Raw genomic sequence first — 27,172 nt, forward strand, 5'->3', positions numbered from 1 at the left:
ACAATTTAAATGTTTTACTTTTTGGATAAAGCAGAGTATAATAGAAAAAACAATTAGTTTCCAGTAATATCTATATCTCTATGCAGAATTAAGTCTTCCACAGACATGTTACCTGGAAACAAAACCCTGTTACAATAAGCAAAGCTTCAACCAGAGCGGCTACTTTTCGGGCCAGGGGAAAGGTTCATCCCTATAGGAGGATGATGTGCTGTGTAAAATGGCTGCAAGGTCACAGCCTTGAGGGCGTTGGAAGCCTATTATCCTATTCCACATTAAGTAGTTTGGTGAACTTCAAACGTCGGTTCATCTGCAACCAAGCTGGCAACCTTTAACTGATATTTCAAGCAGGTAAAAAATAAATTAAAAGAAATCCCTACGCTGATGTTCCTTCATTTACACTGTTAAATGGTTCATTAACATGTAATTCTGTTTAAGAATTACATTTGAGACTCCTTGCTCAGATTTTGGTTCACAGTACAAATCTTTCAGAGATTCAAGTTCTTATTCATCAATAATTTGTCAGCTAGGATACATTCAGGCAACAGCTGCAACTACAGAACAGGTGCACTGCCTCAGCGCCTTGGAAAGACATAATCTTGCGCACTACTAGCAGAAAAAGTATCGGTTACCAGACAGCATATGTGCAGTACAGCAAGACAAAAACATATATTCATATGTTGGCTTGTTTAAGCCTCAAGCCCTCGATCTTTGTTGAAATACAATAATTTCATTCCTATGGTTTTCAATACCAAAAACTCAACCTCCAGGAGTGCTAAAGTCTAATTTGTACTCCAAACCAAGTAGCAGTGCAGTTTGCTACTACTGAGGCTGAATCCATAAAGACTTCAAGACCACGTCCAGAAGACAAGTTATTATATATAATACCCTAAAAGTTCTGAAACATAATTATCATATACATAGCTGGTTCTTCAGAGCTTTTTACCTATAACATGTTTTTTGGTGCCAGTTATTTAATGTACTGGAGATAACTGTGACTTACCGATCAAATAGTTGAATACTTATACTTACTTGGGATTTCATTTCTGCTGAAAGAAAAAGGAAGAACAGGACTCACTTAAAAAAAACAAACTTTAGAAATGAAAGTAAAAATCTTATCACACACTGTCACTTTTGGAGGCAGCATACAGGGGCAGTGAACGGTAAAACACTGGTGAAACAGGTCAAAACTCTAGGCCCCAAATCCATTATTATTATCATCGGTGACAGTACCACGACTGTGCCCTTCATAATTAATCATCACTCCTAAGATTCTTCATTTGGCACCAGACGTTGTGTTTAAGAGAAACACTCTGGGAGGTTTTGAATGAGACTTGGTTTTTTGTTAGCCAAGTTACAGGACAATTTTTAGCGTGGGGAGAAGGGAAGAAGGAAACGGACCAGAAAAAGAATTTAAGCCATCATCTAGAAACCAACAGAGCACCGATAGTTCCAAACATTATGTCAGACACTAAAATCACTGATCTAGGCTCAAGTGGTTTATAAAACCTATAAAAAGACTACACCAGCAAAGTCCCCATTTATCTGTAGAGCTCAGAAACTAAAACAAGGAATATTTTAGCTTAAAACCTTATCTCAAGAGAATCATATACACTTCACATGAAGAAAAATACCTGAAACCAAACATTTTTAAAAGCTCCAATACCCAAAATATAAGAAAAAAATAACTCAGAAGACTCAATCAATCCCTGATAATCAAAAATGGCTGGGCAATCTCTATCTCCCTTCCACACTTACCATCCATCCCATGGAAGACCAAGGGAGATGAGACCTCCCAGACTTACGCAACAGCTGGCTGCTGCAAAGTTCTCTGGAGACTCCTTGCGGAACAGCAGCTTCGCATCTCTTGTGTCTCTCCCTATCATGATCATGCAGGAAGCAAGGCTGGCTGTGCTATTTCTTATCATTGTCTGTCACCCATGTGCAACATGGGTGTTGCACAGAGAAGTAAAAAGTTGTACAGAGAAGTAAAAAGTAGTTCCCTTTCCCCCAGAACGTTGAGGCTGACGTACAGGGGTAATTCTCCCATGCACACAGTCATTATTTAGGCCGACTCAGTGACTTCAACAGGCTTCATCATGTGATCAGGTTTGTTGCCAGCTGCATAATGCTCCCACATCTGTAGATAGAGCTGCTCTAGTTCCATTGTGTATTGTTTGGTGTTGAACAGAGGGCTAGATATTCTCTGCTTCCAGAATTTGCCACGAATTTTCTTCAGGTATTCTAGGTCAGTTCCCAGTTTCACAGCTATGTCTTCATAGTCTTGTCTATTTTTAGCAATAAGCTCAGGACAGCCTAAACAAGTGAGCTGGGAAGCTGCAACTCGGGAAGCGAGAGTCTCTCCTGGCATAGTCACCATGGGTGTCCCTGCCCAAAGCACATCCATCCCTGTGGTGTGTCCATTACAGAGTGGAGTGTCCAAGCAGACATCAGCCAGCTGGCCTCTGCGAACATGTTCCTCTTTAGGAGCAACAGGTGAAAAGATGATACGGTTCTGGGGAAGGCCGATATTTTGTGCATACCATTGAATATTAGGTTCTCCTACTGCTGGAAAACGCAACAGCCACAGTACACTATTGGGAACACGCTTCAGAATACTTGCCCACATCTGCAAAGTAGGTGGGTCAATTTTATACAACTGATTAAAGTTACAGTACACAATGGCATCTTCCGGTAACCCGTACTGAGAACGTGTGGTTACAATAATGGTACGGGGAACCTCCTCTCCAGTGGCAGCCTTATTGTTGATCTGGGGAGTTGCCAGTCCATTGCTAATACTGAATCCATTAATTGTTATCTGAATTTGTCCTCTGTTAATCATGTCAATAACTGCTTCTGCAATAGAATTCATAGAAATGACAGGCATATTAAGAGCCGTATTACTGCTGTCTGTGTTGTCTTCTCCATCAGGACATTTCATCTTGACTACTTTCACATCTGGTAGACTATCAAGAAATGCTTTGAGGTCGATGCCATTCAGCACAATCCGATTGTCATAAATGTGCCCATTGGACTTAAAATCGATGACCGCTTTTTTCTTCAGGTGAGGGAACATATTAGCGTGATCACCAATAAAGAAAGTACGGGGCATATAAGCCAGTTTCTCAGAATACTGCTCAGCAACTTCAGCAGGTGAAGTTTCCTGATCAGTGATGATATAATCCATGAAAAGCGTGCCACTAGTCCCAGGGTACCCCAGCCACATTGCCTGAATAGGAGCTGGCCTGAGAGCAAAGAGTTCATTTCGAGCACCCCTGGTATAACCATTCATATTTACAAGGATGTGTATACCATCTTGATGGATGCGATCAGCTGCTTTTCCATCGCATGGAATCTGAGAAAGATCAATGAAATGATGGGCTTCTGACATCACCTTCACTCGGAAGTTTGTGCCATCATCTGGGCTCAGGGCATAACAGAATACCTCAAATTTGTCAGAGTTGTGCATGCCTGGAATAGACTGCATAAGATGAGAAGTAGGATGATTCCCAAAGTCAGAACTCACGTATCCTACACGCAGTCGGCCACCACTGAGCCGCAAGTCTTTTGGATGTTCATACGGTGGTTTGTGAAGGACATTTATATTATCCAAGCAGGCGTTCCCATGCCTCTCAGCAATAGCCTTTCTGAAGCCATGAGAAAGAGGATACAGCATACTATGATGAGGTTGCACGGAAGGCAACCTGTTCTTCTCTAACTGGTCAGCCACAATGCCGACCAACTTCTTCATTCGCTCATCATAGTCTGTCCAATCACAGACAAGCTGCAGGCAATGAGCCAAATTACAATAAGCGTCAGGTAAATCAGGTTGAAGCTTCAGAGCGGTGCGATAAGAAGCAATTGCTTCTGGAATATTCCATGAATCCTTGTGAATGGCAGCCAGATTGCTGTGGGCATCCACAAATGCAGGGTTAATCTGAATGGCACGAATATAACACTGCAAGGCTCCCTGGACATCCTGCATCTCCATTAGAGTGTTTCCCATATTATAGTAGGCCTCAGAAAAGGTAGGACTGATTCGAATAGCCTCCTGATAATGCATCAGAGCTTCCTGCAGTTCTCCCTGCTGCTTCAATACACTTGCTAAATTTGAATGGGCAGCAGCAAACTCTGGGAAGACTTCTAAGGCTTTATGATACAAGCGAAGTGCCTCTTCAATGTTTCCCTGTTCTCTTTTGATATTGGCTAGGTTATTCAGAGAGTCTGCATGGGTGGGGCACAGCCCGAGAGCTGTATTATAACAATCTTCTGCTTCGGCACCACTGCCCTTCTCTTTGAGAGCGTTGGCTAGGTTGCAGTAAGCATCAGGGAAATGGGGTTGCAATTCAATAGCTCGCCTGTAGGTGTCTATTGCCAGATCTATCAGGCCTTGCTCATAGTATGCATAAGCCAGGTTGCCATGTACCCCTGCATGATTTGGGCTCAAGCTTAGAGCAAAAAGGTAAGCTGCCACAGCTCTGTCAAAAATCCGTGCCTCTTTGAAGACATTTCCTAAATTGATATAAGCATCCAGAAAATGGGGGTCAAGGGTGACAGCCTTTTCAAAGTGATGAATTGCAAGCCAAATCTCCCCTTGTGCATTGAAAACACAGCCAAGATTACTCCAAGTTACTGCAAAGTTCGGTTGCGTCTCAATTGCTTTCAGATAACATGCCTTGGCTTCTTCCAAGCGACCCAGGGCTTTGAGCAGGTTCCCCAGGTCACTGAGAACACAGTACAAATCAGGATTGCACTGAAGAGCAGAGACGTAAGCTTGTGCTGCCCCTTCCAAGTCACCTGCTGCTACCAAAGCGGCTGCCAGGTTAATATAACCATCGATGAAATCTGGCTTGAGATGCACTGCATACCGGTAATGCTCAATTGCTTCCTGCAACTGCCTTCCTTCTTTGTACACATTCCCCAAATTCGAATAGGCTTCTGCCAGAAGAGGGTTCTGTTTGATTGCCAGAGTACTAAAGTGGGCAGATCTGTCCAGCCTTCGACACTGGAAGTGTATAGATGAAAGTAATAAAAGTACATCAGTATTGTCTGGCTCTTGTCTCCAGAGCTGCATGCAGTATCTCTCAGCTGCCTCAAAATCTCCCGCCTGATATTCTCGATGTGCCAACTCAGCTAACCCTTGGAAGGTTAGTTTCGTTGGCTCCGTGCTGTCGGCCACGTTGCCCCCGGAAGACGGCATCTGGAGCTTCTGGAGGGAGAGAGAAAAGGGGATCACTGAGTCCCGCTGCCGCCACTACTGGCAAGAGTGTTTCTAGAGGGAGCAAATACGAGGGCAGCAGCCATACCACTGCTTTGACAGGCTTAAGCAGCGGCAACAGTTACAGGCACCGAACCTGAGGAACTCTGGTTGGCCATCTACCTCTCACGGTCTTGAAATCTTAATTCTTAACCCTGCCTTCTTCCACCATTTTTTCTCCTATTCAGGGAATAAAAATTACCTATACGCTTGCCTTAGAAGAAATCAAAAGTCAGTAGTAGTCCAAACACTTTTTAAAATTGTGTTTTCTGTCCAGTTGGAAATGAAATAGATGATTGAATTTTCTTCATTCATATAGTCAATGTGGAAAACATTAGGGCCGTGAATTTCAATACAGTAAGATCAGAAAACTTTAAATTGGCCTTCCCAAACCAGTAATAAGTAACCGATATTGTATATAATGCTAAAATCTTAGAGACTGAGCTTGATATTTATAAACTTGTGAAAACATTAGCTAATTTCTCCTCATATTTCTCATGCCTCAAACCTGAGTATTACTTTTTTAAAAATAAATTTATTTATTTACTTTTTTGTGTGTGGTACGCAGGCCTCTCACCACTGTGGCCTCTCCCGTTGCGGAGCACAGGCTGCGGATGCACAGGCTCAGCGGCTATGGCTCATGGGCGCAGCCACTCCTCAGCATGTGGGATCTTCCAGTACTGGGGCATGAACCCGTGTCCCCTGCGTCTGCAGGCGGACTCTCAACCACTGAGCCACCAGGGAAGCCCCTATTTATTTACTTTTATTTTGTCTGCGTTGGGTCTTCAGTGCTGCGTGCGGCTTTTCTCTAGTTGCGGTGAGCGGGGGCTACTCTTTGTTGCGGTGCATGGGCTTCTCATTACAGTAGCTTCTATTATTGTTCCACAACTCTATGGGTTGCTTTTTAGGTCCTATGAAGAACCCTAGAAATTAGTTCATGTAATTATAGGTTTTTGCAAAATTGTCAGAAGTGAGATATTTTAACTTCCATCAGGTAAGACCAGCGTCTCTTTCTTTGCCAATCTTTCTTCTATCATATTCAGCTACGTTGGATCATACTGGAATGGCCACAGGCTTTTTTGAAATCTGGCTAAGGAGATGTTTTAAGTGAGGCTATTTTATGTGATTTTCAGACACCACCATATGTCATTGACTATATACTATCCCATTACAGGAATAACTTCCAGTACTCTTACTGACTACTCGACTGACTTAACTAGCGCAAGACACAGAAGCATAAGGACAAAAACCACCTTAAAGTACAGCCATGTCTTGCACTTCACAGCTCTGAAAGCATGTGCATTTGAAGAAAAAAAAAAGAACTGAAAAGTATAAAACCAGAAGCTTTTCTGTGGAAAATTATTTCAATCATCAAGCATGTGAAAGAGAAGTCAAAGATTCAGTTCTCATCAATGCTTCGTCAAAACGGAAATTTTCTTCTGTCAAGAATATACTCCAGGGGCTTCCCCGGTGGCACAGTGGTTAAGAAGTCGCCTGCCAATGCAGGGCACACGGGTTCGAGCCCTGGTCCGGGAAGATCCCACATGCCACGGAGCAACTAAGCCCGTGCGCCACAACTACAGAGCCTGCGCTCTAGAGCCCGTGAGCCACAACTCCTGAGCCTGTGAGCTACAATTACTGAAGCCTGAATGCCTAGAGCGCGTGCTCTGCAACAAGAGAAGCCACTTCAGTGAGAAGCCTGTGCACCACAACAAAGAGTAGCCCCCACTCACTGCAACTAGAGAAAGCCCGCACACAGAAACCAAGATTCAACACAGCCATAAATAATTAAATAAATACAAGAATAGACTCCATCAGTAATGTGTGTAATGGAATGGTGTGAATGAGTATTTTATCAGAATTCCTGTAATGCACAAACCTATAGCAGTACTGAAGTCAGTAATGCATTTATAATAGTAAATATTTATGAGGAAGTAATCCATAGAGATTTTCTCAAAGTTAACAATGAAAATTAATGTGACATTAACAATAATAAATTGTGAAGCTGAAATAAACTTTTCTAAACTATTAATAACTAAAAGAAAATTCTAATCAACCATGTTAAAAGTAATCTATGTCTATAAACTACAAAGTTTATTTCTTAAAATTTTATTTCTAAAATACATAAATTGTCATATGAGGAGGCAGTAAAACAATTTATAGCTAGGGCTTCCCTGGTGGCGCAGTGGTTGGGAATCCGCCTGCCGATGCAGGGGACACGGGTTCGTGCCCCGGTCTGGGAAGATCCCACATGCCGCGGAGCGGCTGGGCCCGTGAGCCACGGCCACTGAGCCTGCGCGTTCAGAGCCTGTGCTCCGCGGCGGGAGAGGCCACAACTGTGAGAGGCCTGCATATCACAAAAAGGAAAAAAAAAAAAAAAGAATTTATAGCTAAAAGAGTGGGGAAAAGTTTTATACAGACACATCTGGCAGTAGTTAACTTTCTTTTGTTTTGTGCGGTACGCGGGCCTCTCACTGTTGTGGCCTCTCCCGTTGCAGAGCACAGGCTCCAGATGCGCAGGCTCAGCGGCCACGGCTCACGGGCCCAGCCGCTCCGCAGCCTGTGGGATCTTCTCAGACTGGGGCACGAACCCGTGTCCCCTGCATCGGCAGGCGGACTCTCAATCACTGCGCCACCAGGGAAGCCCGGTAGTTAATTTTTAAATGTAATTTTTCTAGATTTTGTGACACCTATAGTATTGATATTTGAAAGCATTTAAAAAATTGTAATTTGAAGATTTGTTACTGCCAGGTAAAATAAAATAGTTTGAAGCAAAACAACGTTTCCACTGAGAAAAACAAAAAATGCCAAATAAAATAGACAGCCTTCAATCAAAAAGTTCTAGACATACCAAGAGATAGAATCATATGACAAAAATTTTAAGAAAAGAACAGATAATACAAAAATATTTATATAAGATACTGTGTATCTTTATCAGGAAAAGTCTTTATCAAGAAAAGACTTTAAAACCATCAGAAATATTATATTTTATTTATTTGTGTATTTTATTTATATATAGACATTTATATATTTATATAAAGAACTTAAAGATAAAGCCCTAGTTAAGGCAGTGACAATAGCAGTAGCAGTGGGAGTGAAAAGAAATGCTTACATTCAAGCATATTTTGTCAGTAAAAGTCCAAGATCAAATGTCTGACTGCACACATGGGATGGATAGACAGAGTGGGAAAAATCAAAGTTAACTACAGAGGTTCTAGCGAAGATGGGGTTGCCATCACCCAACCCAAGGGGTTGCGATCATCCGCAAGGTCTAGGAGACTCAAAGGGAAGGTCATGCATGGTCAGAGGAAAAGTTAATTGGTGGGAAAATAAGACTCCCAGTCTCTCTATCTCTTTCTACCAGTTTTTTAAACATCTTTATTGGAGTATAATTGCTTTACAATGGTGTGATAGTTTCTGCTTTATAACAAAGTAAATCAGTTATACGTATACATATGTCCCCATATCTCTTCTCTCTTGCATCTCCCTCCGCCCCACCCTCCCCATCCCACCCCTCTAGGTGGTCACAAAGCACCCAGCTGATCTCCCCATGCTATGCGGCTGCTTCCCACTAGCTATCTATTCCTTACACCAGTTTTGTTTTCCTGCTCATATACATAGCAGCATTTCATTCAAAAGGAAAGTCATTGATCTGACTGGTCAAATTAAAAAACACAGTTCAAGGGCTTCCCTGGTGGTGCAGTGGTTGCGAGTCCGCCTGCTGATGCAGGGGACACGGGTTCGTGCCCCGGTCCGGGAGGATCCAACATGCCGCGGAGCGGCTGGGCCCGTGAGCCGTGGCCGCTGAGCCTGCGCGTCCGGAGCCTGTGCTCCACAACGGGAGAGGCCACAGCGGTGAGAGGCCCGTGTACCGCAAAAAAAAAAAAAAAAAAAAAAAAAAACCACAGTTTAAGGCACATTTACAGTGGTTAGTAATTTAGAATTACTAACCACAATTTAGAAAGTCATGTTCCCAGTTTCCCTCTTCCTACACCGTGGAACACATTGGCCATTTCTCCAAAGTTTCCACTCCATACAGCGGACCAGAGATGACATTAGCCCAGAACTGAGAGCTTGGCACGAGATGGTGTCAGCCCCACCTAGAGCTCTGGCATAATTTATAACCCAACCCAGCTCTACACACAGCTCTGCATGGAATCTTGGGACTAAACTCAGCCATCATAATGTGATTCTGTTTTGCATTTGGTTTCCTTCCTTGCTTCACTTTCCCTGGCCACTCTGACAAACAAACTGTCAGGCATTCCTGGGCCACTCACGAACTTTATTCCATTTAATGTCATCCAGATTCCCAAGAAAATTACTAACAATAAGGAGGGAAATTGGGAACATGGTGAGTTTCAGATGCCTGAAATATACAGGTAATTGAATCCAGTTAAGTAGCAAATTATTTGGATCTCTAATATGCCAGTAGAATAGCAGACTAAGCTCAATTTAATGTACTCTTACTGGAGACACACGTAAACTCTGGGTGAATTTTGAAAAAGTGAAAAGCACATAGCTGAGATTAAAAGAAAGAAAGGAACACCTGCATGTTTCAGAAAGTAACAGAGAACTTAAATCTAGAGAAATAAGAGCGGACTGATGTCTATGGGTTCTGTTCCTTAGTATAGGCCTTATGTAAATAGGGGCTGGAGCTAGAAATCTCACATTACCTTGAGGCCAGGAATTTAGACTGAGGAAGGAACAATATTGAGAAGTTGGTACAGATATCCTACAGAAAGTTCATGAGGAACTGCTTAGTTCATTAAGAGGGCCAAGGGAGGTGGTGAGGAAGACTGATATCTCTTTAAACCTTCAGGTACAGAAAACATCAACACCTCTGAAAAGTAGGCCTGTCCTTCCCAGAGTTGTGATGGCCAGCTTGTCACTAACCTGTAGGGCCCTGTATGGATCAGAAACTGCAAGGAGAGTAATTCAAAGAAAAACAGATGCAGGATGGCTGTGGCAATAAATCCTAGGACCCTATCAGAAAGAAAATTAAAACCACTCTGAAGGGAAATTTTAACAAACCAGAGCAGATAGTATCCTAACCAGAATAGAATAATAATTCTGAGGAAGTTACTTGAGTTATTTAAGTAATATTCAATGCATTTCCATGGGCAGGCCCTTTTGAAGAATTCTAAAACATATACAAACAATTCATTTACATCTTATATATCCCACCATCCAGAGCAAAATTCACTTCAGAACTGTACTGGTGGAAACTGGGCAGCACTATGGAGAAAATAAAAAGGTGTTTACCATCAAAAAACGTGAAGGGAAGAAAGATAATGTCGAATTTTTAATTATCCTGTGGTTTATTTAAATCTTTTGGAAACCCAAAATAGAGAAAACCTAGGAGGAAATGAAGATTTACATATTTAGAGGTTTATCAAGTCATCTATCAAAGCTTTATTAATCTCTTATTTGAATAACATTCCCGAGAGGTATAAATGTGTCCAGTGATAGGGTTGAATAAGCCTGAGAGAATTTCAATTGTTTCCTATTCTTGGTCAGCTATTAAGACCTTTCAGGAGCATCTTGATTTTCATGGCATCATCCAACAAAAAGCAGGATAGTTTACAGAAAGTCCTGGTCCACTTTTTGGCTTGCTTTTGTGTTTATGTTTTTGTTTTTTTCACATTGGGCGGTTCCATTAGGCTACCTATTGCAGACTCCCTCATTCTCGTATGCATTCATTCAAACAATATTTACTGAGTTGAGATATTTAATTAACACTCAATAAATGATGCTTAGATGAATGAATGCGGTTTTTATCAAAGTTGGTGTTAAGTACTGAGAAAAATTACAAAATGTATGATCCCAGACCCACAAAAGCTTATAACTGTGTTGAGGATATAACATATGCTGAGGAAATAAGTAATATATCATATTGGACAGTTTCTAAGTTCAAAAATGAGTTCTTACAAATAATCAGAGCCTAAGGAGGACAAAGAAGGGACAGTTCATTATGGGTTGAATCTATCAATAAATGTACCTTTCAGATGAGATTTGAGATTGACCTTAAAGAAAGAAGAGGACTCAGATATAGGAACAGAGCACAAAAAAGGCATGGTGATAGCATGTGCATAGATAGTGTGGCCAACATTTATGTTCTTCATTAAAGATAGTCAGAGATAAGCCAAACGTAACTGTTTCCATGGGTCCATTCTCAGTATCCAAACAAAACGGCAAATCCTATCTTAGCAAAACTACTGAAAAACACAGTCTTTAACAAAGAGATTGTGAAGGAAAGGGGGAGAGAAAGGCTTGCATCCCACACCACACAACAAAACTTATTTAATTATTTGTTTAATTTTCTCCCTCTAAAAATTCCTTCTCCCTCTCTCTGTACGTCTCTCTTCTCCCACGTCTGGCCACACTCTACCAGCCATCTTTCCAGATCTTTCCAGAACTCTCTATCCTAGTTTCATTATGCCACATTTTAAACATCTCACAGGTCTCCAGGATGAATCCCCATCACTTATTCCACAAAGACAAACGAAGGACACTTCTCAGGATCACGTTTCTTTGAAGGAAGAGGTCATGAGGAGTGATTATAAATAATATAAGGTGGAGAGCAGTGACGTAAAATACCATTTTTCCTCTTAGAATGTGAATACAGGGAACTTTGGGAAACTAGAAAATCTAGAAAGGATTCACTGATAATTATTTATTTTCAATGAATGAAAGAAAATGTAATAATACAGCTAAACTCTGACAGGTGAACTTTTTCAAAAGGTGCTTTCACACCTTCACTATTGGGATGTGTTTGATAAACACATCTTTCCTTCTTTACTTTCTTCTTTCTTTGCAGATACTGGCACCAAACTTTCAAACAATACGAACCTTCCCATAAGTCCCTTGCCAGGCAAGATTAAGGGAAAACAATCCAAACAGATTTTTGAAGAAGATAACTGGTTGAAAGCACAGGAAAAGTGTTGGGTTTCTCTTTTCATCAGTCACATAAAGAGTAATGTGGGAACTGGTTTAAAAAGTCTCTCTCCATGAGGGGCTAAGGTTAAGATTAGAACTTCTGAGGGCAGAAGAGCAAAACAACCACAACAATCCACATATTTTCAAGAGCTGCCCTTTGGATGTGAGGGATTCATTTTTCCCACTATTTTTTCAGCAACCCAACTGGTGTCTTTATTAAATGACATAAGAGAATACAGTGTGGCCAAGAAGACTTAGATTTCCTTAGCCCCAAGTCAGATATTCTCAATTGACTGTCCACTCAAATTAAAAAGAGAGGGCTTCCCTGGTGGTGCACTGGTTGAGAGTCTGCCTGCCGACGCAGAGGACATGGGTTTGTGTCCTGGTCCAGGAAGATCCCACATGCCGTGGAGCGGCTGGACCCGTGAGCCATGGTCACTGAGCCTGTGCGTCTGGAGCCTGTGCTCTGCCACAGGAGAGGCCACAACATCGAGAGGCCCATGTAACGCAAAAAAACCAAAAAACTCCAAAATCAAAACAGATAAAAAACAAATTAAAAAGAGAGATTTACAAGAGGAAACTGGATACAACTGAGTGTACTTTTATTTCAACCTTTACCTGAATTTTTTGTTTAGTTTTCAATTCTTCGCTGAAGTGCCTACATTAATATGTTTTTAAGAACATTGCCTTAAGTTGAAGTATTCATTCAGTATATTCATTTACTATAATTTAGAAAAGCCAAATGATTTAGGCAAATTCATTTCTATATTGCCACAGCAGTGTATTGTGAACTAAATGACACCTGGCAGTTCTTTACTTAGATACTAACTCAATTAGAAGGTAGAACAAGGATACCTACCCATTCAGGGAAGGAAAGGTCACTTAGCCTGTGTAGCTGTCTTAGGTCTCTTATCATCACAGTAACAAATTGAAGACTGAAAACCATATGATCATCTCAATAGATGCAGAAAATGCTTTTGAAAAAAAATTCCATATCCATTCATGGTAAAAACTCTCCAGAAAGTGGGCATAGAGGGAACATACCTCAACATAATAAAGGCCATATATGATAAGCCCATAGCTAACATACTCAATGGTGAAAAGCTGAAAGCATTTCTCCTAAGATCAGGAACAAGTCAAGGATGCCCACTCGCACCACTTTTTTTTTTTTCCACCACCACTTTTATTGAACGTAGCTTTGGAAGTCCTAGCCACAGGAATCAGACAAAAATAAATAAATAAATTAAAGGACTCCAAAATGAAAAGGAAAAAGTAAAACTGTCACTGTTTGCAGATGGCATGATACATAAAAATCCTAAAGACACCATCAAAAAACTATTAGAGCTCAAAAACGAACTTGGTAAATTTGCAGGATACAAAATTAATATATAGAAATCTACTGTATTTCTATACACTAATGGTGAACTATCAGAAAGAGAAATTAAGGAAACAATCCCATTTACAATTGCATGCAGAAGAATAAAATACATAAGAATAAACCTGGCTAAGGAGGTAAAAGACCTGTACCCAGGAAACTATACGACACTGATAAAAGAAATTAAAGATGACACTAACAGCTGGAAAGATATACCATGGTCACAGATTGGAAGAATTAATATTGTTAAAATAACCATCATACCCAAGGAAATCTATGGATTCAATGCAGTCTGTATCAAAATATCAAGGGCATTTTCCACAGACCTAGAACAAATAATTTTAAACTTTGTATGGAAACACAAAAGATCCTGAATAGCTAAAACAGTCTTGAGAAAGAAGAACACAACTGGAGGAATCATGCTCCCTGGCTTCAGACTGTGCTACAAACCTACAGTAATCAAAACAGTATGGTACTGGCACAAAAACATTGATCACTGGAACAGAATAGAGAGCCCAGGAAGAAACCCATGCACTTATGGTCAATGAATCTATGACAAAGGAGGCAAGAATATGCAATGCAGAAAAGTCTGGGCTTCCTTAGGGATGGTTTCATCAATTAATTTGTTTTCTTCAATGGACCATACTTTCCATGTCTTTGTATACCTTGTGATTTTTTTGGTTGAAAATTTGCCTTTCAAATATTATAATGTGGTGTCTATGGAAATCAGATTCTCCCACTTTCCCAGGGTTTTCTGGGCTTTTGATTGTTGAAGTCTGTAGTAGTCTGTTTGTTTAGAGACCTTTCCAAACTATTTTTGCAATGATTGAATTCCTTATCGTATGTAGGCACTGAAGTCTCTGTTCCTTTCGTTCATGCTTAGCTAATGTTTTGACAGAGATTTCCTTGAATTCCTGCACCTAAAACAAACAAAAACAAATATACACAAGCACATCCACATGCACACTCAAAAGCACACACCTCTTCCCATTGTGCAGATTGCTGGATCACTTCTTCAACATTTAGCTGACCTGCATTGAGTTCAGGGCTCAGCCCATGGTAAAAGCTTAGAGACTCCTCTGGTGTTCTCAGAACATGCCTCTTATCTTGAGTATGCATGTGGCTTTCTTAATCTCTCTGGACACATGTGTACTTTTTGTATGTTCTAATTTCCCAAAGAATCTCCCCCAACTTTTGCTCCTGGATCTTATGTGGTCTATTGTATCTCAATGCACAGTCTTCTGCCCCAGCCATCTGTGCTTTGTTAGTTCACCTTGCACTTTTTTTGAGCAATGACCGCTGCTTTTCCAGACTGTGTTCCAAGTTAGGTAAGACAGAGATAAGCATCTTGTGTCAGTCCTTCAGGTAGCTCCCAGACAGGTGAGAACAGATACACATAATAATCTGAGAGTACGGTCTCTTCTGCTCCCTCTGGAAGCAGGATTGAGGGTCCCATACTAGGAAAGGTCTGCTGCTATTTTAAGACTGTCATTGCATTAAGACTCCACCACTTTAAGACCATCACTACACTAACAGTGGATGGGGCAAGGGAAAATAAAAATGCCACAAAGCTTTCCTGCCATTTTCAAATTGCCTCTTCCCTGGTTCAGTATGTGTTTGGTTACTGGAAATCTTTGGCTGATTTCAGGACAAAGAGAAACTCAAAGAACCCCACAACAAGAAACAGTATCATCACACTCTCAGAAGCCAAAAGACAGAGAAAGAATCTTTTCTCCCAGAGGAGAAAGAAAAAGGAAATTTGTTGCAAAACAGGGATCCTCAAAAAGATTAATTGCTAATTTCCTATCTGAAACCACAGAAGCAAAAGGCCAGACATATTAAAGTGCTGAAAGAGAAAAGCTGTCCACCAAGAATTCTATATTTGGTCAAACTGGTTTCAAAACTTAGGGAGAAATTAACATATTCCCGGATGAACAGAAGCTGAGGACGGTTGTTTTACAACTTCCTACCACTGCCCTAGGAGAAATGCTCAATTGAACCTTCAGGTTGAAATGAAAGGACATTAGACAGCAACTCGAAGCTGTATAAAGAAATAGAAATCTCCAGTAAAGATAAATACATGGGCAAACACTAAAGCCAGTATTGTGTTACTGGCTTGTAACTCTACTTTTTATTTCTTACATGATTGAGAAAACAAATGCATAAAATAATCATAAACCCATGTTATTGGGCTCACAAAGTATAAAGGTGTATTTTTTGACAACAATAATGTAAAGAGGAGAAATGGAACTGTAGAGCAACAGAGTTTCTGTGTGCTATTGAAATTGGTTTCAATTCAAATTATATTGTTTTAACTTTAGAATGGTAAATGTAATCTTCTTGATAACCACAAAGAAAATATCAATAGACGATATGCAAAAAGAAATGAAAAGGGAATCAAGAGTTCACTACAAGAAAATCGGCTAAGCACAGAAGAAGTCGGTCATGGAGTAAATGAGGGGCAAAAAATGCATATGACATACAGAAAACAAGCAGGAAACAGAAAGAATTAAGTTCTTCCTCGTCAGTAATTTTTGAAAAAGTAAGTGGATTAAGCTCTCCAATAAAAAGATAAACATTGGCAGAAAGGAGTTTAAAAACAACCATAATCCAAGTATATGCTGTCCACAAAAAACTCGCTTGATTTCTAAAGACACAAGTTGGTTGAAAGTTAAAGCATAGAATAAAATATCCCATGCCAATAGTAACAAAAAAGAAAGAAAGAAAGAGAGAGAGAGAAAGGAAACAAGGAAGGAAGGAAGGAAGGAAGGAAGACAGATCTGGGATGGCTATGTTAATATCACACAAAAGAAACTTTAAATCAAAAACTATCACAAGAGGATAAGGAGGCCACTGTACGTTGATAACAAGTTCAATCTATCAAGAAGATATAACAACTATAAACATATATGTACCAAACAACCCCCAAATATGTGAAGCAAACATTGACAGAATTGAAGGAAGAACTAGATAGCTCTAAAATAATAGTTGGAGATCAATACCTTGCTTTCTATAATGGATAACACATCTAGACAGAAGATCAGTAGAGAGGTAGGGGGACTGAATAACACATTTAACCAACTAAACCTAACAGCCATATATAGATCACTCCACTCAACAACAGAAGGATACACATTTTTCTCAAGTACACATGGAACATTCTCCAGGATAGACCATATGTTAGGCCACAATACAAGTACCAATACATTTTTAAGAAATGGAAATCATACAAAGTATCTTCTTTAGCCACAGTGAAATGAAGGTAGAAATCAATAACAGAACCATTGGTAGCCATTTCCCATCATGCCTGCCACACATGATATAAAGCAATAAAGGAAAAAACATAATTCACCATTTAGAGAAGTGGGAAAGAGGACATACCATTGACACAGAGTGTGTGCTGTTTCCTGTTGACAGGGATAGAAATAAATTAGCATCGTTTATTCATTAGTGTGTTAATTTCTTGGTCAATCATTGGGCAGCTGGTGTTTCTGCCTGATGGGAAGATTTCCTATACTCAGTGTTGAGTGGAGCCAACCTTGAAAGGGACATTTAAAAGCATTATACTGTGATGGGCTTTGCAGTACCCTTTCTCCTATACCAGTATTTAGGCTGGGGTATTTCCATGGAGTGTGTACAATCGTAGGCCCCAGGTCACCAAAATTTAGTTTGATTCCTTTTGTTAATACATTCCCTCAGTACTTTGTCTTTTGTATCCTTTTGCATTTACTTCATTCTGTAGTATCACTGCGAAAGAGCTTTGTTTCCTGTTCAGATGCCCAAAAGTGGATATCAATACCTCCTGAGTTTTACACATCAGAGATCAGTTTTAGATATCAGGGACAGAGACAGCAACTATTTCCAATGACTTTGAGACATACATTGACCATGTGATTAACATGTTGAGTGTTGAAATGTGTGTCAAGCTCATTATACTTGCTCTAAAATGTTTCAAACTGCAAAGATTTAAAAATCTTTATCTTTGAATAGTTTTCCTGTGCTGTCCCTTTGCATCAGACTGTTAATGTGCAGCCTGGCAACTTCAAATAATGTGGCTTTGTAACCAATTATTTACAGATTGTTTTATCCACAGAGAATCTTTTTTTAGATAAATTTATTTATTTTTGGCTGTGTTGGGTCTTTGGTGCTGCACACGGGCTTTCTCTAGTTGGGGCGAGCAGGGGTTACTCTTCGTGGTGGTGTGCAGGCTCCTCATTGCTGTGGCTTCTCTTGTTGCGGAGCATGGGCTCTCGGCACTGGGGCTTCAGTACTTGTGGCACGCGGGCTTCAGTAGTTGTGGCTCATGGGCCCTAGAGCACAGGCTCAGTAGTTGTGGCACACATGCTTAGTTGCTCCATGGCATGTGGGATCTTCCCGGACCAGGGCTTGAACCCATGTCCCCTGCACTGGCAGGCGGATTCCCAACCACTGTGCCACCAGGGAAGTCCCTACACAGAGAATCTTAAAGTCAAAACATACAACTCGATTAACTACACTTCCTCCTGTTCACATTTCGCTCATCTTTTCTTCATCTTCTGTCTATGTTTCCTTGGCCCTGTTTATATTATGCGCTTTTCCCATTATATTTGATTGTGTGTATTCTGGTGAGTTACCACAATGCTGTATGAGACACGGTAGGATATAAATGCATTGAAGTCATCCATATATATGTAGTTTGCTTGAGTGCAGTGTTTTTTGTTTTCTGTACTGAATTCATTAGCATGGGTCAGTATGAAATTTAGCGTAGGTCAATATGTAATTTGTAAACTAATAAAGTCTTAAAAGTGAGGAATTAAGTCTTTTAAATTTAATTATTTATTGTAAAGAGCACAATAGCATACATAAACAGGTGCCTAATGAAAACTTGTATTCTAATTTGGAACTCTCATGAACACCTATTTTTTTGTTCATCTAATGGTATGATAGTAGGCCATTTGATTATTTTTATTGTTATGGCTTTAACTTTAGAACAAGGAAATATTCATAAATTTTAAAAAGTATTTTTCTTTATTTGATGGGGGTGGGATACTGGAGAAATGAAAGGTCAAACACCTAGTGAGGAATCCATACTTGTCTATACATTGTGTACTTTTATTTCAATAACTGATTTAAAATTCCTAAAAGGATGCTATAATAAGTTATTATGCCATTTTACAGATTGAATTAAGTGAATTTCAGGGAGGTATGAAACTTGCCTAAAGCTATCCAGCAGCCAAGTGGCAGAAGTGAGAATTAAATCCAGGTATACCTATCGCCAAAGTTTCTGCTCATCTCTTTACACCACCCACTTTTTTTTTTTAAACATCTTTATTGGAGTATAATTCTTTTACAATAGTGTGTTAGTTTTTCCTTTACAACAAAGTGTATCAGTTATACATATACATATGTTCCCATATCTCTTCCCTCTTGCATCACCCTCTCTCCCACCCTCCCTCTCCCACCCCTCTAGGTGGTCACAAAGCACAGAGGTGATCTCCCTGTGCTATGCGGCAGCTTCCCACTAGCTATCTAATTTACATTTGATAGTGTATATATGTCCCTGCCACTCTCTCAGTTGGTCACAGCCCACCCTTCCCCCTCCCCATATCCTCAAGTCTATGCTCTAGTAAGTCTTACACCACCCACTTTTAATAGCCAATGCTTTCCTGCTTACAAATATGACTGAGGTTTCCAGACAGTCAGCATTGCTTTTTAATCAGACAGAAAAATTACTGTTGATTCTCTAAAGGCATATTCCTTTTCCATTAAGTGACTTTAGTTGTTGAAATAATACTTTCAGGCAGTAGTAATCATACAGTTGGAGTCTAAGAACAGAACTCAGGGATATGTCTAGCAGTCAGTAAAGACCAACTGGGCTCACTGATGATATTTACAGTCATTTCCTCTAGACTAACATAATCTCATTAATAAGACCCTAATCATTCACAGTACTGCCCTTGCCTGATTGTTTGTTCTTCTCCATCTATCACTCTCTCTTTCCCCATATTATGATTATTTTTGACAATTTTTGGTGAATTAAATTCAGGGATTAGTATTCAGGAGTACTAGTCACAAAAGCAGAGAATCCTAGCTCACACCAAAGGAAGAAAATAGAGAAAAAGTATAAATTATATAAATATACACACATCCACACATGTACCAACTATAGGTTGCACTCTCCAAAATCTATTCAGTATCTGCACATTTATTGTATATTAGCAGTAAGACTAGAAATGAGCGTAACGTTCTGTTTACAACATACAGAAAACAGACCCAAATATGGAAATTACTAGCAATGAGAATGGGGAAGAAAGACTATAACAAGGAATGTAGATGATATTTTTGTTTCCTAGCTATGATGCCAAATATTGAACTTTCAACTTGAGACAAGGAGGCCATAGAAAGTTGTATTTGTTTCCTAGAGCTGCCATGACAAAGTACCAGAGACTGAGGAGGTTAAACAACAGAAATTTACTTACTCACAGGTCTAGAGGCTAGTAGACACCTGAGATAAGGTGTCAACAGGATTGATTTCTTCTGAGCTCTCTCTTCTTGGTTTGTAGTTGCCATGTTTTCCTTTTGTCTTCACATGCTCTTCTCTCTGTGCATGGCTGTGTCCTAATATTGTCTTTTTATAAGGACACCAGTCATATTGGATTAGCGCCCACCCATTTGGCCTCATTTTCTTTCAATTCCCTATTGAAGGGCCTTATCTCCAAATACAGTCATATTATGAGGTATTGGGGGTTAAGACTTCCACATATTTACTTGAGCAGGACACAATTCAGCTGATAATAGAAGAGTAATTTAAGCAAGTAAGTAACTATTGTTTACAGTGAGTTGCTTAAGGAAATGAATTTACTCAAGAGAAACAAGAAGACATTACATGACACTGTACGTTATACAAAGATATTAAATTAATCATCATAACATCCTGTGAGATGGGCATTAAATTAGACTAAGCAAGATTAAGCAACTTGTCCAGAACTGTATAGTTGGTACTTTCCAGAATTTAAACCAGGTATTTTCCCAGTTCCATTCTATGTTATATATTCATTTTATTATTTGAAATGAATTTTGAGTGTTCATTTTGCTTAGTTTCTGAAGTTATATGGGGATAGAATGGAGTTGGATATTTTCAGTGACATTCACACATGGGGAAGGAAATTGAGTCCAGAAGCTTCAGCAATGTTTCCATGGAGAATGCTAACAACAGAGCCAGAAACACCGTCATTCTTTTGGTTCAATGATCTTTCCTAAAGCACTACAAGAATCAATTTTAAGAAGCCCGATGTTTTCCAAACTTTCACCAATGGGCTCTGTAGGGTCCTCTAACAATATCTAAGAGACTAACTAGTTTCACATTCCAAGCCACTTAAGACAAGGAGTTCTGATTGTTCTCTGTGAGGAAATCAAGTGACAACCATAGCTGGTAATTTAGGATAGTTTCTGCAGGGCCCAGGCAAAACCTAATACACAGCAATAATCATTGTTAACTGAATCTTTGACAACGATTAATCAGGTATCAAACAGGTCTACAAATTGGGAGAAATTATGATCAAAGAGAAACAGAGACCACAGATATTTAATTTATGCTCAATTATTTACAAGTTTCACTTTGGTTAACCTAATTTTCCTTCTTCTAGACAATTTCCAATTCATCTCCACAAAGAGACCAGAATAATCACCTTCCAATACAATATTTACTGTGTTCCTTTAATTAAAAGCACACAGTGACTTCTACATTCACTCCACCAAGTTTTGCTAGGAGAGAAAAGGAGACCTTATATTTTGTCTTGAATTAGATACGCCTCCACAGTTGACTTAGCTCATCCTACCAGAAGCCCTTTGACGGCAGATTCTACAGTCTTGTCTTACATCCTCTACGGAATCAACGCATAGTTACAGCTGGAAAAACACTTGTTCTGGGTTGATACTTTTAGCCTTTACCACCAAGACTGTATCACCAAGATCTATCTTTACAGTATCTGAACAGGAGACCTTCTTGCCTTCCATTTTCATATTGACTAGGAAGGTAAAGGGAAGAACTGAGAAGTACCCAAAGTCAGCTTGCAGCCAGCACAGATGAATCATCTGTGGAGATATTGTTTCTTTCAAAAGATATAAACATAAGAGGAAGTCCTAGTGTTTGAAACAATTGTGCATAATAAAATTCCATGAAAACCTAGAAATCCAGATGCAGATCAGTAACATATTGGTTAAATAAGCTGTTATGTTCATGCAATGGACAAGTGTACAGACATTAAGAAGAATGAGATACTCTTTCCTATGAGATTCTCTTTTCACTGAACTCATCAGTGCTGCAAAAACAATGTTACATAATACTTTTTCTTTAACATTATATCAGGCATCTTCATCTTGTCCTGCATTTATTGCCAGTGTTACTAAAGTTTATCATTTACCTCTTTCTCTTTTAGACATATAATTTCTTCTTATTTTGGAAGAATTCATCAATCCCTATTTTACTCTTTCTTTTAAATTACCAATGAATATTGAATTTTATAAAATATCTTTTGGGGGATATTTCAAGTGATTGTACAGTTCTGCTCTCCTTTGACCTCGTGATATGGTAAATTATATTTTGTTATTTTATATTATGTAATTTATTATATATTGTATTATGTTTACTAATTACATTTATTATAATTACATTATAGTTAAGGTAGCATTTTGTTTCAGATAGACAAAACAACCAGTGGAATAGGAAGCATCTTAAAATTAGATGCAAGAGCATAACGGAATTGGGATTAAAATAAAATTCACATTTTGGATCAGTAGCAAAAATTATTCAACAAAAGTGGGAAGATACGGCAATCATTACTAACTTCTAGATACAGCAACTAGTTAAAAGTTAAAAATAATGAAACTGTAAAAGTATCAGAAACCTGGGAGACTTGAAATAAATTATTCATGAAGAATACCTTTCTAAGATATAAAGAGGGGCTTCCCTGGTGGCGCAAGCGGTTGAGAGTCCGCCTGCTGATGTAGAGGACGCGGGTTCGTGCCCCAGACTGGGAAGATCCCACATGCCGCGGAGCGGCTGGGCCCGGAAGCCATGGCCGCTGAGCCTGCACGTCCGGAGCCTGGGCTCCGCAACGAGAGCAGCCGGCGTACCACAAAATAAATAAATAAATAAATAAATGGATACAAAGAAAAAAGGATACATTTAATTATATAAGAATTAAATTTTTCCTCATGGCAAAATGCACTACAAAGGTCAGAAAACAAGCAAAAGAAATTGGGAAATATATTTAGAAATGGATATGCTTTCTTGACAACTTTATAGAGAAGCATATGTTTCTTTGTCCTTTAACCTGTTACGTGGATATTAATCTATAATATAAGTGCATGGTTCCTTTCCTTTAACCTGTCACGTGAGATTTAATCTATATGGTAAGCGCATGGTTCCTTTCCTTTCATCTGTAATGTGAGTGTCAACATGGGGCACTGTTTCCAAGCATAGACTTTGGATGTTCCTCTACTGGTCCCATCACTGACCATCCACAAAAACTTAAAAATGTTGCTTTACTTTCCTCGGGGTTAGAGTCTTAGCTAAGAAATGGAAGCTAAATAGAACTTTCTCCCAGGGATGATAGAAGGTTTAAAGGAGTAAATATGTAAGTGACTTAGCTCAGTGCCTAGTACAAGAGAGGTCAATATAAGTACTTATCAATCTTTTAAAGAGACAGATGAAAGAAATAAAATGTGGTGATTTCAATCTATTCATATATATTCTTGACATTAAAATATCTTTTCATTCATTGCATGACAAAACTTGCTCATCCTTTTTCTTACTCTAGTGAACTTGGGTAGCTAATATCATAGTCTAAAATTTTTGCTTTTATATTTACAAGTAAATTTGACCTGTAAATTTCTTTTTCCTTATAGTCCTAATGTATTTTCAGTATTAGGATTATATAGGCTTCATAAGATGAATAAAGGAGCATTCTTCCTTCGCTACTCTCTAGAAGTTTTTCTTTGTTATTAGTGATGTTATCTGTTTAATAGAAGTTTGATAGAATTCACCTCCCAAATGATCAGGCTGGGTCTGGTATTTTCTTGGTGAAAGACTGTAAACTATTGACTTAATTGCTTTACTGGTGAAAGAACTCCAGCTATAAATTTCCTCTTGTGGCAGTTTTGGTAAACTTTAGGAGCTAGGAAATTGTCCACTTTACAGAAATGTTCAAATTTACTGGCATTTCATAGATTTTCTGTTTGTACTCTCTGCTATCACATTTTCCTGATTCTTTCTGCATATTATTTACTTATGCTTTGTTTTGCTTAATCAAAGTGTGTTTTTAAAATCTTTTCAAAGAATATTCTTTTGACTTACTAAATCACCTCAATTTTATACTCTTTTCTGTTTTATTAAGTTCTGCTCATATCTTTATTATCTATTTTTCTTTGTTGTCAGGGTTTATTGTTTTGCTATAGTGATGTCAATTGAAGCCCTTGGTTACTCATTTTAAGAAATCTTTTTAGTTATAAATAGTTGAACCTTTTTGAAAATGTCAGCTTAGTTGTAAGTATCTAAGGGTCAGCTCCTCCCCATTGTTGCTGGCCGAAGGCTTAGTTCACCCTATAGCAATGTATCTATTGACATTTTTCCCCTAGAATTTCTGTGTTTTGCTACTTCTCCCTTTTCTTTGGAGAGAAGCCCTTTGAAATACCCTTAACTTATTTTACAGCCAATAAGACTTCAAAATAATGTGTTTTTTAAGATAAATGTACTTATATAATTAGGCAGAAAATCTAATCTACCATATATTAAAAAACAGCACTCCTCTCCATGATTAATCTGCTGTATTACACGACCTTCGATCCTTGTTCCTTGTTTCAGTTCTAGTTGTATGTATATTTTCTGACTTGCACCTGATGATTCCAACATCTGATGGATGGCCTTGGGAATCTAATTCTGGTATTGATTGCTTTTGCTGATTCTCTCCCATTGTAGCTGATTTCTTCATTATTGTGTACATTTAGATCATGAGCTCACCTTGAGCTAAACTTTATCTGTGGGAACGTTATAGGCCTGTGTTGAAGGTCTACCTCTCCAGAAAGGGTTTAGTTTTGTGTTTGGAATACCACAGATTTGGGAGCATTTTAAGTTAACTTCTTAGCTTTTGCTCACAAGACCGCAAATAAATTTGCAACCCAAACACTGTGAACACAGATCTGGGGTTCAGAATTCTCAAGATTTCCTACCTGTTTCCTACCCAGAGCGGAGGCCAAGAGAATTTGGTCTTAGTCTCTCTTTGCAAGCAGATATTTTTTCTCCCAGCACACCCTTTCATTAAAGGTGAAGCTAGGGATAGATAGGCTTAGTTCTAACTTCCCATCTAGTAGGGATGGAGTCTTATCTTCTGCCTCCCATGTGGTCATGGCCATTTAAAAACAAGTCTCTGTGTCAGGTGTGTCATTAAACTATGGCCTGTATTCCAAATCCAGACAGCTGCCTATTTTTTATGGCCTATGAGCTATGAATTATTTTCACATTTTAACTGGTAACATTTTAAATGGTTACCTAAGTACTTAAATAATATCCTCAATTTTGCCTCTTGGGTCCACACAGCCTAAAATATTTGCCATTGGGCTCCATAAAAACAGGATTTTCAGCTTCTGTTGTAAGCTATCAAGATCTTCAATCCACTCTTAATATAGCTAGAACTCTCACACATGTACCACCCTTCTTTCATGGGTCCTGGAAATTTCTACTGCACACTTCAAAAATCAACCACACACTTAAAAATATGTTGTGTACATTTAACCTCGCATACCTAACCCTTTTCTTTTAGGAGAGTTTTTCAAGTAATCTTGACCACCGTATTCTTCAGAGCTTCATTAATAATGGCAAAAAAATAAAACAACTTAACATTCAACAAATGGGAATTGTTCATAACAATTATAGAAGCACATACAGTAGAAAACTATAAACTGTTATTGAAACAGTGAGACATAACTAGTTTTATTCTCAGAGAACTATGTTTATTTAGGTCCCTTTTGTTTATATAAGTATATTTCTGTGTATGTATGTATATAGTCATGGATTTATTTACACATACATTATATGTATGATATATTTATATAAACATATGAAATACATACCTATACACATACCTCTGATTTATATTTGTATACATACACAGGAATACAATTATATATATTATATATTTATATACATTGAACTGAAAACTGGTAGTATACATATATATCGTGTATAAATGTGTGTATATATGCATGTGTAGAAAAGCAGGTTGAGAGATATGTAAGCATGAGTTAGGGTTCAAGATTATAAAAGTAGTTATGTGTAGGTAGTGAGGTTAAAGCCCATTTGATTGAAAATATTGCAGGGGTGCGAGAAGATGGCGGAAGAGTAAGACGCGGAGATCACTTTCCTCCTCACAGATACATCAGAAATACATCTACACGTGGAACGTCTCTTATAGAACACCCACCGAACGCTGGCAGAAGACCTCAGACCTCCCAAAAGGCAAGAAACTCTCCACCTACCTGGATAGGACAAAAGAAAAAAAGAACAAACAGAGACAAAGAATAGGGACGGGACCTGCACCTGTGGGAGGGAGCCGTGAAGGAGGAAAGATTCCCACACACTAGAAGCCCCTTTGCGGGCAGAGACTGCGGGTGGCTGAGGGGGAAGCTCCGGAGCCGCGGAGGAGAGCGCAGCACAGGGTGCGGAGGGCAAAGCGGGGAGATTCCCGCACAGAGGATCGATGCCGACCGGCACTCACCAGCCCGAGAGACTTGTCTGCTCACCCGCCGGGGCGGGCAGGGGCAGGGAGATGAGCCTCGGGCTTCAGTCGGATCCCAGGGAAAGGTCTGGAGTTGGCAGAGTGAAAACAGCCTGAAGGGGTTAGTGCGCCACGGCTGGCCGGGAGGGAGTCCGGTTGAAGTGTGGAGCTGCCGAAGAGGCAAGAGACCTTTTCTTCCCTCTTTGCTTCCTGGTGCACAAGGAGAGGGGTTTAAGCGCGCCTCTTAAAGGAGCTCCAGAAACTGGCGCGGAGCTACCAAAGAGAAAAGAGACTTTTTCTTGCCTCTTTGTTTCCTGGTGCGAGAGGAGAGGGGATTAAGGGCACGGTGTGAAGGAACTCCAGAAACGGGCGCGAGCCGCGGCTGTCGGCACGGACAACAGAGACGGGTGTGGGAGCTAGGGTTGCTGATGCCGCCACCAAGAGGCCTGTGTGCGAGCACAGGTCACTCTCCACACCACCCCTCCCGGGAGCCCGTGCAGCCCGCCACTGCGAGGGTCCCGGGATCCAGGGACAGCTTCCCCGGGAGGACGCGCGGCGCGCCTCGGGCCGGTGCAGCGTCACGCCGGTCTCTGCCGCCGCGGGCTCGCCCCGCATCCGTGCCCCTCCCTCCCCCCCGGCCTGTGCCAGAGCCCCCGAATCAGCTGCTCCTTTAACCCCGTCCTGTCTAAGCGAAGGGCAGACGCCCTCGGACGACCTACGGGCAGAGGCGGGGCCACGTCCAAAGCTGAACCCCAGGAGCTGTGCGAACACAGAGGAGAGGGGGAGGTCTCTCCCAGCAGCCTCAGAAGCAGCGGATAAAACTCCACAATCAACTTGAAGTGCCCTGCATCTGTG

General features: G+C 39.9%; 1 long non-coding RNA gene and 2 pseudogenes across 2 annotated transcripts in view; 1 reads left to right on the top strand and 2 right to left on the bottom strand.

Moving 5' to 3' along the window:
* Window positions 1-7,061, top strand: part of LOC136794088 (uncharacterized) — a 50,401-nt gene extending 43,340 nt beyond the window's left edge. The window contains exon 5 of one of the 2 annotated variants that reach the window (XR_010840386.1): window positions 6,429-7,061. This is a non-coding gene — a long non-coding RNA (uncharacterized lncRNA). Of the gene's footprint in view, window positions 1-2,928; window positions 3,111-6,428 lie in introns of those variants that run through there. The other variant, XR_010840388.1, reaches the window with a different exon arrangement.
* Window positions 1-27,172, bottom strand: part of LOC131755467 (RNA/RNP complex-1-interacting phosphatase-like) — a 289,322-nt pseudogene that overhangs the window by 12,125 nt on the left and 250,025 nt on the right.
* LOC131755443 (UDP-N-acetylglucosamine--peptide N-acetylglucosaminyltransferase 110 kDa subunit pseudogene) overlaps window positions 1,859-27,172 on the bottom strand; it is a 149,681-nt pseudogene continuing 124,367 nt past the window's right edge.

This window comes from Kogia breviceps, chromosome 4, assembly GCF_026419965.1.
Source record: "Kogia breviceps isolate mKogBre1 chromosome 4, mKogBre1 haplotype 1, whole genome shotgun sequence".
In the NCBI taxonomy this organism is placed as follows: Eukaryota; Metazoa; Chordata; class Mammalia; order Artiodactyla; family Physeteridae; genus Kogia; species Kogia breviceps.